Below are 12,970 nucleotides of genomic sequence, written 5' to 3' on the forward strand. Positions count from 1 at the left end.
CGAGTATCGCAGCGACAGAAGGGTTTGTCCTTCTTCGGGGTCGGGAGTTCCTGTTGGGTTCAGGTGTATTTGGAGGAGATTGTTGAATTATGTGAGGTCCTTTCGGTGGTGCTTCTCGGGTTTTGGGTTCGATGTTTGTGTTAATAAGGAGCGATTTCGAGGGCGAAATCTAATTCAAGTGGGGGAGAATTGTAACATCCTATTTCGGATCGTCTGTGATTAGGGTTCGTGGGCTACAACCCGGGAATGAGGAAGTCTCAGGGATGTGACGAGTTGCTAGAAGCGTAGGGCATCTCATCACCTTTCCGTGAGTATGAGGTTCTTTGGAACGGAGTCATATCGAGGAAGCAAGGGAAGTTTGGAGTTTTAGCAGGATAAGTCCTTTATGTGAGAAAGGTGGCAGCTGAGTACGTTGGGCGTACATGTGTGTACGCTTAGCGTACTCATGTGCGTGAAATTAAAGCGGAGTCACCCAGTACGCTGGGCGTACTAGGTCCAGAAAGAAACCCTAATATTTTGGAGTGACCCCATTTAAGGAACATTATGTCTTTAACTCTTCATATCCAGCCACCATTTCCAGATTTCAACTCTCTCAAAACCCGAAATCCCGTTCTTTGAGCTTGAGTGTCCATTGTGAGCTTATAAGTGTTCTTGTGGGATTTTTGGAGTAAAGAAGGAGCATGGAAGAGAATAGAGTTGGAGTCAAGGCTTTGGATCTAAGATTTTATGTGGATGGAGCATCATTTGAAGGTATAAAGCTCAAAGCTTTCCCATCCTATTTATTTGTACATGATATGGTCCATTCTAGGGTTTTTGGTCCCAAATCTTGAAGCTTTATGAGTTTTTGCACTCCAGAGCCTAATGTTTGTCCTTTTAAGTGTTTCTAGTGGAGAGGATCCATAAAAATGAGGTCTTGGACATTTTAATCAAGCCATGCATGAGGTATGAGCAATTTGAGCTAAGAAAGTGAGAGTTTTGTGTGTTTGTGACCTTATAAGCCATGAAAAGGCTTTTAGTCACTGACTTTATGGAGTAAGAGCCTTTAAGGAGTCCAGATCTGGGGTTTGAGTTAATGTCTTAACGGGTTAAGACCAAAGGAGTAGGAAAAAGCAATCCTGGTCGTATGTTGAGCGTAATTCCTGTACGCCCCGCGTACTGACCAGGTGTCCCCGATGGCTAATCCGGATTCGTGAGTACGCTGAGCGTACCAAGAGAGGTACGCCCCGCGTAACCTCACTATGAAATTTTGGGCTAAGTCTCATTTTGGGCCTGGAGTTTGGGCTTGTTGCAATAGAGTTTTGGACCAGAGGAATACACATTTGTGCTTTGGGCCCTTGAGTTGGGCTTGCCTTTTAGATTTGAGAGTTGGGCCTCGAGAGAGCCCATTTATTATTGGGCGTTGGTGGGCCCAATGGGTTTTAGGTTATTGATGGGCTGGTTAGTGGACTACCCTTAGACCTAATGAGTGAGAGTTTGGACTTAGTTTCTAATTGGGTTAATTGTGGGTTTGGCTCAGAGATAGAGGCCGGTGCGCAGCAGCAGCGTTTATAGGGGTTGTTCTTCATCCGAGGTGAGTCTTCTCACTATACTTACCATGAGTGGTATCCTTGTGTGACTGAGCTGTCTTATGTGCTTATCTGTGTATTGTGATATTATGCATCATGTCTTTGTGATTTATGCTGAGTATTATTATTATTATTATTATGAACTTATTGAGTTGGGACCGGAGGGTCCACCCGAGTTTTGGAACCGGAGGGTCCCACTGAGACACATCGACCGGAGGGTCTTATCTGAGTATAGCCATGAGAGGCTACTGAGATATGTGTGGTATTTTGGGGAACTCACTAAGCTTCGTGCTTACCGTGTAATGTGATTTGTGTTTCAGGTTTCTCTGGATCGCGAGAAGGCGCCAGCTTGATTGTACACACCAGCGAAAAAGTTATGTTTTGAGGATCCTGGATTATTAATCAAACAATTATGGAGTTGAGATTTGTAAATTAAATAATGAGATTTTTGTGAAATGTGTTATGAGAATTATGTGGGTTTTAAACGAAAATTTTGTTTGAAAATTTACGGTGTTACAATAAGTGACCTGTAGAGCCGGTATTCAGAGCGATGTATTTTTCAACTATTCGTCAGACCGTAAGGTGAGTTTCGTTACTGTTCTTGTGGTTCGAAGGCACCAATGTCGGACCCTTTAGTGATGTGTCCTGGTATATAGGATGTTATTATACGGTAGTGATTTGTGGATCTATATGCTATTCTGTTAAGTGGTTATGTGATTATCTGTTGTTGGATATATGTTATTTGTTATGTATATGTCGACATGGTATGGTGGGGTTGAGACTGTACTGCTTTGTGTTGTAAGTCAACAGACCAGGGCATTCCAACCGGAAGGTTGTGGGCCGGGGCATTCCAACCGAAAGATTGTAGGCCAGGGGTAATCCAACCAGGATGTTGTGGACCCGTTATGTATTGGGAATTCCAACCGGAAGGTTGTGGGCTGGGGAATTCCAATCGAAAGGTTGTGGGTCGAGGGTAATCCAACAGGAGGTTGTGGACCCATTATGTATTGGGCAAGCCAACCGAAAGGTTGTGGGCCAGGGCATTCCAACCGAAAGGTTGTGGGTCGGGGGTAATCCAACAGGAGGTTGTGGACCCATTATGTATTAGGCAAGCGAACTGAATGGTTGTGGGCCAGGGCATTCCAACTGAAAGGTTGTGGGCAATGGGTAATCCAACCAGGAGGTTGTGGACCCGTTATCTATTTGATTATATTTTTGTATGGTGGTACTTTAGGGGGAACTCACTAAGCTTTGGCTTACAGTTTTTAGTTTATGGTTTCATGTACTTCAGAAGATTGTGGGAAAGAGAAGGTGTGATCATACACATCTTCCTATTTTGTCACTGGATCTTAGGGAAAACTCGAATATGAAATAATACTTTTGAACAATGACTATTTTTGTAAACAATGATGATGAATGATTGATTTTTGAAAATTTTAAATTATTGTGATTTCTGAGTGTTACACTTATTTAGTAGAATTTGGACATGACAACAATTTAAGAAATACAATATACTCACTATAGATATCATTAAAAAAATAATACCCATACTTGTATCACACTCCATGTACTTGAAACGAAACATCTAGTGCAAATTCATCGTAGATATTGTTTAGTTGTTTAATAGCGATGACCTGTTAATAATGTTGATGTCATTAAGCAAACCAGAAGAACCAAATAGGGCATGTCAAATCCACTGATATTGTGAGGCGACTACTTTAAGTATGATTGTCGTGTATCCATGATCACATCGTCGCGGATTCCCTCTTGGTCACGTCGTGACATCCTCTATGTCACGCCGTGACTACAGTCCGAAGCAACAACCTAATGGTGTGAGTCCTTAAACCATTAAGCCTCCAAATCCAACTTTTCTAGAAGCTTAAGGGGACTCCAAAGGTCCATAAAAATGAAAACTTCATGGGCATGCATGCTCCACGCATGTCCTCTATCCAATCATGGTTAAAGGCCAACAAAATGACTCCAAACTCATGCAAGGTTCCCAATCCACAACCAAAATCTATATCTAAACCAAATAATACTCAAAAGTCTTCAAGGATCCATAAAGTTGCCAACTTTATGGAATCCCATCACTTCAACTTGCTCATACTTGAAGAGAAAGGGACAAGGACTTAGATTCTGAAACCTAGAAGCATAAAGGTTGAATCTTGGACATTTACAAAGGTTCATAATGTACACAAGGTGATGATGATGATGCTTCTTTGTTGGATCAATACTCTAGAACTTTTCTTCTTCTTCTTCTTATTCTTCAAGCCACCAAAACACCAAAATGGGCCAAGAACCACCAATAGGGATTAGGGTTAGGGTTTTTCTGAGATTTGAGGGTGATGAAGGATGATAATGAACACTAAAATCGAGTTAGGGAGGTTTAAATACGAAGGAAACCCTAAAAGATCATGGGCTTGGGGTGCAACCTTCTTCACGTCGTGACCACCTATGTGTCACGTCGTGACAACAGTTCCGAAATGCGTTTCTCATCTTGTATTGTCACGTCGTGAACTCCTTATGATCACGTCGTGATACTCAGTTTTCCCCCAAAACCAAGCTTTTGACTCCTAAATGCCCTAAACTGAACCATTCTGGAAAACGGGTGTTACAACTCTCCCCCACTTAAATTAGATTTCATCCTCGAAATCATTCCTTACAACATACTTTGCCACACCAAGAGACCCTACCAGAACTTCCTAAATACCAATTAGGATTGAGAACTCATCCTACATTGAGGAACGCTTACCAACACTACTATCAAGCCCAATCTTAGCAGAGATCACATGCCCGATGAAGAAACGAACCTGGTCACACCAACTTTAACCAATGAAGAGTACCATCACTACTCTGCTGAAATCCAAAAACTCGATACCATGTCTGACTTTCCAGACAAACATAACCATTCAAATCACAACCATAATGACTCCACTCCGCAACGTGAACCAAACAAACCTCTCTGACCCTGAATTATCTCACTAATACTGGAAAACATAATCCATAACCATTCGACGTTGTCAAAACCTTGAACCCCAAAACAATAGGCGACTCCCAACACAAACCCCAACCATTAGTGCCAAACCAATACATATCTCACATCCTGATTATCAAAAATTCGCATATTCAATCTACCCGAGATCCCCTGATTCCACACCGACCTTCTAATAAAATGGGATGTAGAATCTTTACTTGTTTGCTGAGACTGATAGTCTTACACACGGTCGCACAACGTGTGACAACCCAGGAAATACGTCATCAACTGTCGTTAGTATTTAACGATAGAACGTAAAAATGTAATAAGGACTCCCTTAATCATCCAATATATTTGAATTTTTTGTCCTTAATTATGTCAACCTTTAGGCTCAAAAATAAGTGCTTAAAAAGTCGCGTCACTTTGAGAGTAGCTTAGCATATTTAGGCTCCTTAAGCCACCGCGATTCCAGGAATATAAATTTTCCAAGAATCTGACTCATTATGGGTGAGATATGACGTTTATACCATCACCAAGTAGGCAATCATAGTACTACAATGACAAAAACTACAAATAGAATGCATGACTTTTAGAAAAAGTCACAAACTAAGCAATCGTAGTACTACTTAAAGTAGGAATTATGAGGCAAATAACACCTAAGATGGAAGTCGTATAAGAGAGTTATGATTTTTAAAAAATCATAACGATAATAAAAACTAGTCGAAAAACGAAAGTCAAAACTAGACAAAATGAACAAAAGGAAAGTTGTAGAGAACGACGAGACCTACATGTATATATAAGAGTTGTTAGGAATGAAGTTCGTATGCGAGAGTTACTGAATTTCAAAGTTGAATTTTTACCGTCACGCGTGCTTGCGCACAATGCGCCACACACATTCTGACAGTCGATCCGCCTGGATACGGGATGACGTGGCGCGAGGAGATGACGACACATGGCAACCCCTTATGGCTCACGCACAAAAGCATGACACGCACTCCAAAACTTGCTACAAATAGCAATCTTCGGCAGATCATTTTCTCACCCCTCCCACTCATTTTCTCTCGGCGTCGATTCTCGTGCCACTTCTACAAGTGCCTCTCGAAGTGCTTACTTTTGGTTTCCACCCTTCAACAACGTTTTCATAACTCACAAGTGAGTTCACGACCCCATTTTCCAAACCTTTTTCAGGAGGGAATACATGTTAAAATGCAACTATACATAGTTATTACTAACTGTAGTTAGATAATTATGCTCATAACATTAGGATGATATTATGTCCGGTAGATACTCTGCCCAAACTCTCTACCTAATATTATGCTTAGTTGTTATACTAAATCATAATGATAGATAAGATCATACCTAGTTGTCACGCTGGCTAGTTGCCAGGAAACGTTGATACTCGAATCGTTATTATAGCCACCCTTTGGATAAGCTTAGTACCTAGTATTACTCTGCCCAAATACTCGACCACACAAAACACACTAATTAAATATACATATCAAATAAACAATATATATAATAAGTAAACACGTATGAATACAACATGAATAACAACACGGCCGACCAGGGGAGGCCCCCATAACAAGAGTTAGATAAGACACGATTAATCAACACATTGAAAGATTTTTAGCTAGCTCCTGGGCTATAATCGTTAAATATTAAGTGAGAGGGATATATATGTATAGATCTATATGGGATTGACACTCCCACCTGTGGTTGCTAGCTATAACCTAATGGCAAGTCGAAGCAAGAAAAAATTTCTAAACACATTTGCGACGTCTGATGAAGCGTCGTGGTTTTCGGGATCAACAGTCGTAGCTCGATTATAGGAACTCATCGTAACTTTCTTAAAATAAAACTAAATATCTTAGACTACTACTAAGAACCAACATGAGAAAGTAGTGATAGTACACACAAACTCGAGGAAGTGAGTTTAAGATAAACTAAAATACCCACACAAAGTTTTATAACTATAAACCTGTTGACTCACCAACATTTTGTTGTCCTCTCAAAACCACATGTAATCTCATGAGAATGAACCCGACTGAAGAAGGAGGTAACCCCAGTGATGCATCCCATACTCTATGTGCTTTACTTTTGTACTTTGCTTTTGTAACCTACCTGTACCTCAAACAATTATGTAACATATTTTATTTAATGAATAAATAGCAACGTTGTTTAATATATCATTGTATTAGTCAATGTATGTCTTTGGCCTGAAATCTAACACCCTAACGTCGCACAGTCTGTCGCTTTCACCGTCGGCCAGGGGTGTGACACAATGAGACTTCACCCAAGAGTGTAATCGATAAGGGTTACCCTAGCCTATCTGCCACACAGATCCAACTCGATGATCATTTAACTTCCCTACTCCAAAAATTTTCTAATGCCTCAACCATGCCATGTTGGACAAAAATGTTTTGTGATTATGTAAAGTGAAAACTAACACAATAATCACTTGTTGGTTGCTAATTTGAGGATCCATTACTTAACCAAGAAATTAGCCAACTAATCACTAGAAACACATTTAAACTCATGAATAAAAACATATAAGTAGCAAGAAGATGTTAAAATATAAAAAACATTCTCATAAATATTCAAGAACAAGTTCATGGAGTTCTTCAAAATTCAACCAAACATTCAAGTGATTTCAACAACTCCGGCAGCTACATCATCGTAAACGGTGAGTATCTCTGGCAAAGCCAACGTCCAATCTAAATGCCTTCCTGCACCTACCTCGATCATCTCGACTCCTTTTTTACCAGTCTCCTGCAGCTCCCCCTCCTTTGAACATCGACAAACCTTCAAAACCCACAAATCACTACTATCCTTTTTTTTCAGAAAACCTTCCACTGATTTCATCCAAAAATTGACCCAAATCTGTAAATATGTGTGTGTGTGTGTGTTTATGTCTTTGAATAAAAGACCTAAATTGATTGTGAATATGAGTCAACAACCCAATATGTATGAACCTCTATTGTGTGTGTGTGTGTGTGTTTCTGTTTATGGTGAAGGTGGGTGAAGTTTTGTGATGTTCGTCGGAAGCCACCTTGCACGAGCACCCTTGGGTCACCTCCATCAAACCAATGTCTCACTTTTCTCTCTTCATGATTGCACGCATACTAGGTATGTGTGTGTGCACGTTTCCTACATCATCGATCAGTAACACAAAAATAAAATCTGGTGGGGTATAAAACCTGTGAGTATTCATACCCAAACAAATCCACCATTATTTTAGAAAAGAACAACAATGTAAGAGCCCAATTTTCAGAAAATTTTTAAACTTTTAATTTCATAAAACATCATTCATAGGAAGTACAAAAATCCCAATACATATTCATATTATTTTTTTGAATTCACAGTACAAAAGCTAAATGTGAAAACACTGGAGAATGCACGCCACATCATCAAGCTGGACCCTTGCCCTTTTCAATATAAGTACCTAAAACATTCAATAAAACTATAAACGCAAGCTTAGTGAGTTTCCCAATCACACAAATCATATAATCAAATAATGTCATGCTCATACATATACATACAAGTTTGCCATGGACTCCCTCCATGGTCTTCAATGGAATGCAATGGGCTACCCCCATGGTCATATATTCCGTGCCATGGGCTCCTCCCATGGTCTTGCCAAGTGCCATGGGCTCCTCCCATGTTCTTCACATAAACCCATATATAGATCAAATAGCAAACCATTACACATTCCAGTACTAATCATCTCATATCAGTTAATGGGCCGACCTTGGTGCCATCGACCCATGAGTGTGGTGAGAAGACTCACCTCAATACTGAACGGTAGCTGACTAGGTCGAGACTCCAAATATCCGCTCTACACAAAGCCTATAACAGAGACAATTCCTTAAATACAACTCAAAATGCCCCAAAACCCCTTAAAGGTCAATCTTGGTCAAAGACTAAGGTCAACAGTCAAAGTCAACGGCTTGAGTTGACTCAGCTCGCTGCGTTGTCCATCAACTCGTCAAGTTCCTCCAGTATCCGAACAGATTGGAAAAAATTCCATCGACTCGTCGAGTTGGCCAAAAATCCAACCTCTTGATGCATTAAGCTGATTCCAACGAATCCAGGGACTCCAAACCTCAGATCTATTCCAAAATGATGTCTAGAAGGGTAAAGTTTCCAACTTTACCCTTAAGAACCATCCAATAAGAAGCAAACCCAAACCCTAGGCTCTTTAGAGTGAGTCTTAATCCGTAGAGCCCTTGAACTCTCCCAATATAGTCCCAAAACACAGATCTAGAGTCCAAAGGTTGGATAATCACGTACAGTTTCCAACTTTACGTCCATGAAAGCTAGAAATACACTTTAGAGCTTAATAAGGACTTAATGAGGGACTTATTGTATGAATGGGACTTGGAACTACGAAAAGTTTGCAACTTTCAGCCATGAGAAGTCATGAAGGGGTTAGATCTAACATATTAACCCTTGGAACCTTCAACATCTTGGCTAGTCCAACCAAAATCCCAAAATCATGCTAAAACTTCCATTAAAGAGATCTAGATGATAACAAAGCAAGATATTGACTTTATACCTCAAAAAGACTGCTATTGAAGAAGAGTTTATGGATCCAAGGTCCTCCTTCCAAGATACATACTTCCAACTTCAAAGCTCCTTTCAAAGAATAAGCAAAATCAACTTTCCAAGCTCACACAAGCTCACACACTCAAACTTGCAAGGATATACGAACTTATGGTTTTCTGGACAAAGAGAGGCTGGTAAGGAGGCCAGCCAAGGGGGTTTAAGGTATTTAAATAGGGTGCAAAACCCTAAAATTAGGGTTTTCTTCACAGCCGTCAACTCGTCGAGTTGGGACACCCCGACTCGCCGAGTTCGGTCATTAAAACCCGCAGCCACAACCCTTCTCAACACGACGAGTTGGAGCTCCCCAACTCGTTGATTCCCAACAATAATTCTAAATATTTAAGAAATGATTTATACCGGAACCAAGCGTTACAAATCTCCCCCACTTGAACTAGACTTCATCCTCGAAGTCGGCTGATGCAAAAAGGTCCGGATAGTGCTTTCTCATCTCGTCCTCTGGCTCCCAGGTCCATTTGGAGCCTCTTCGTTGCTGCCATTTCACCTTTACTAACTTCACTTCCTTCTTCCGAAGGGTTTTCGTTTCTCTTTCCATAATCGCAATGGGCTTTTGCACATAATTCAGGATCTCATCAATCTGAATATCATCGAGCGATACGATCATCGACTCGTCAGCCACGCACTTCCGCAACTGCGAAACGTGAAATCTACTGTGGATCTGCGCAAGCTCCTCAGGCAAGTCTAACTGATACATAACCTTGCCCACCCAGGCGATAATATGGAACATGCCAATATACCTGGGGCTCAACTTGCCCCGCCTCCTGAACCGAATAACACCCTTCCAGGGTGATACCTTAAGGAGCACCATGTCCCCAACCTGGAACTCCAGGTCCGATCTGCGTCTATCCGGATAACTCTTCTGTCTGCTCTACGTTGTCTGAAGCAGGTCGTGAACCTGTTGAATCATCTCGGTCTTAAGCACCACTTCGGTGCTTCCCATAACTCGATGCCCAACCTCCCCCCAACAAAATGGAGTCCTACTCCTCCGACCATACAATGCCTCAAATGAGGGTCAGTCAATACTAGCATGATAACTATTGTTGTATGAAAACTCTGCTAGTGGAAGGTAAGTATCTCAACTCCCTCTGAAATCTAATACACATGCCCTAAGCATATCCTCGAGCGTCTGAATCGTCTGCTCACTCTCACCGTCGGTCTGGGGGTGGTAAGCAGTGCTGAAATGCATCTGAGTTCCCAACTCCTCATGGAACTTCCTCCAAAATCTGGAGGTGAAACGAATATCGTTGTCTGAAACCACAGATTCTGGCACCCCGTGCCTGACCACCACCTCTCGTACATAGATATCTGCTAATTTCTCGGCAGAGATACTCTCGGAAATCGAAATAAAATGTACACTCTTGGTTAACATGTCCACAATAACCCAAATGGAATCCACACCACGTGCCGTCTTAGGTAGCTTCGTGATAAAATCCATAGAGATCTCATCCCATTTCCACATGGGAATAGGTAGCGGCTGCATCTTGCCGTGAGGCCTCTGATGTTCGGCCTTGACCTTCCTACAGGTCAAACACCACTCGACAAACCACGCAACCTCCTGCTTCATGCAGGGCCACCAATTACTCAATCTCAGGTCTCGATACATCTTTGTGGCCCCGGATGGATAGAAAATTTGGACTTGTGAGCCTCCTCCAAGATTCTTTGCCTCACACCCCCGGACGCCGGAACCCAAAATCTGCCACACTGTGTCAATAATCCTCGACCATCTCGAACAAACAACGATATTTGCCCCCAAATCCGCTCGATCTTCCAGTTCTCCCTTTTTAAACCCTCCACATGTGCCTCCTTAATCATATCCAATAAATGTGAAATCACTGTCATCCACAAATAGATATCTCGAATCGGGGCACTTGCCATCTTACGGCTCAAAGCATCGGCTACCACATTGGCTTTCTTGGGATGGTACAAGATCTCACAGTCATAATCCTTTACTACATCGAGCCATCTCCTCTGTTGCATATTCAGATTATGCTGATTCATCAAATACTTCAAACTCTTGTGATCAGTGAAAATGGTGCATCGGACCCCATTCAAATATTGTCTCCAAATCTTGAGGGCAAACACCACCGCCCCAAATTCCAAGTCATGAGTGGGTTAATTCGCCTCATGGGGCTTCAACTGTCTCGAAACATAAGCAATCACATGTAACACCCCGTTTATTAAATAAATAAATTAATTAATTAATAAACGGATAGAAGCCCTAAAATCAATAATAATTGAGCAGGGTGTTGGTTTCGAGGAGTTAAAAGTCACAATTATAGAAGTTGGGGGTTAAAAAGTAATTTTCAGATTAAATTGTAAAGAATTTTGAAGGTTGAGGACTGTTTAGTAAATTACGGAGTTGATTTGAGAAGGATTTTAGAAGCGGGGGTACGTTTGGTAATTATTAGGACTTATTATGAAATGGATTTTCGAAGACAGGGACTGAATGGTAAATATTGGATTAAAGTTGAAAAGATTTTATGAGGTCAGGGGCTAAAGTGTAAGTTTTTAGCTTAAGTTGAAAGAAAAGGGGGGAGGAGGGATCGAATCTATCATTATGGGATACTTTCATATAGGCTCGGGGTATATAAGACCCGTCACCGGTAACCCTGACCCTAACTCAATAAGGCAGCCGCCATCATCGAAAGTCCTCCAGCAGCCACCCTCACCTCGTCTCCCTTCCATCCGCCGCAGCCTCCTAGCCACCATCAAGCCAGGAACCGACGAAGCCAACCACTGGAGTCGATCCTTTTCTACGTTAGAAAGAGGGCAAAGCAGTCGGAAGTGCTGCTGTGAACCGCCTTTAGCCGCCACCACTCCTCCGCCACCTTCATTTGCCCGCTGTCGTCATCTGCAGGCGATCGATGCCCATCACCAGTGCTACCCCAACCGTTCATCTCTTTCTCTCTCTCCTGTCCGTGTCGCTGCATCGTCTCCGGTGGGAGTTGCCCACCCTCGCTGCTGTTATTGGTCGCTGTTGCTGCCGTTCTCACGATTGCTTCGTTCCAGCCGCCGCCGCCACCGCCTGTGCAACCCCCTTGATGCTCTGGCCACTGTGTACCACCACGAAGGGCTGCTGTGTACGTGTTTGTGAAATGTGAGCATATGGTTGCTCAGCTGGGAATCAAAAGAACCGTCGCCACCACTGTGAAGTGGTGGCTGTCATCGCAATCGGTTGTTGTCGTCGCCGTGAGCCACCAGGTGGGTGGCTGGGATGCATCTCGCAAATCAGAAGCATGTATGTGTGTGTTGTGTGTGTTTTGTCTAGCCGGAAAAAAAACCAAGAAAAGCCACCGCCGGCCACCACACGGGTGGTTGTGTGTGTGTGATTATTTTAAGTGTATGTGTTATTTTGGGTTATTTCATTGTAAAATTGTAATAGTGGCTAGAATAATGAAAAGAAAACTCTTAACCACCACCGTAGGGTGGTGGCTGCCGCCACCAACCACCGTGTTAGGTAGTGGTTTGTGTTTTGATTTGTTGGGATGTTTGGACAAATGGACTAAAACCCTAATGGACCTAATAAACCCTAATTGATCTAAGGACTTGGTATTGGGCCTATTGGGTTGGAAACCCTAATTAGGGTTTAGAAAACCCTAATTTTGGATATATGGGCCTTGGACTTATCGGGACCCACTTTTGGGCAATTGGAATGGAATTGTAAATTACACCCAATCACACCATATGATTTATTTAGAAGAGTGATGGACTTAATGGATTAAGTCCTTAATGGTTTAAGTGAGAAACACTTAACCCTAATTGTCATTTTATGTGAAACCCTAATTTCACTTGGGCTTTTCTATTGAGC

This window comes from Lactuca virosa, chromosome 1 (genome assembly GCF_052849685.1).
Source record: "Lactuca virosa cultivar CGN04683 chromosome 1, Lactuca_virosa_CGN04683_v6, whole genome shotgun sequence".
Taxonomy (NCBI): domain Eukaryota; kingdom Viridiplantae; phylum Streptophyta; class Magnoliopsida; order Asterales; family Asteraceae; genus Lactuca; species Lactuca virosa.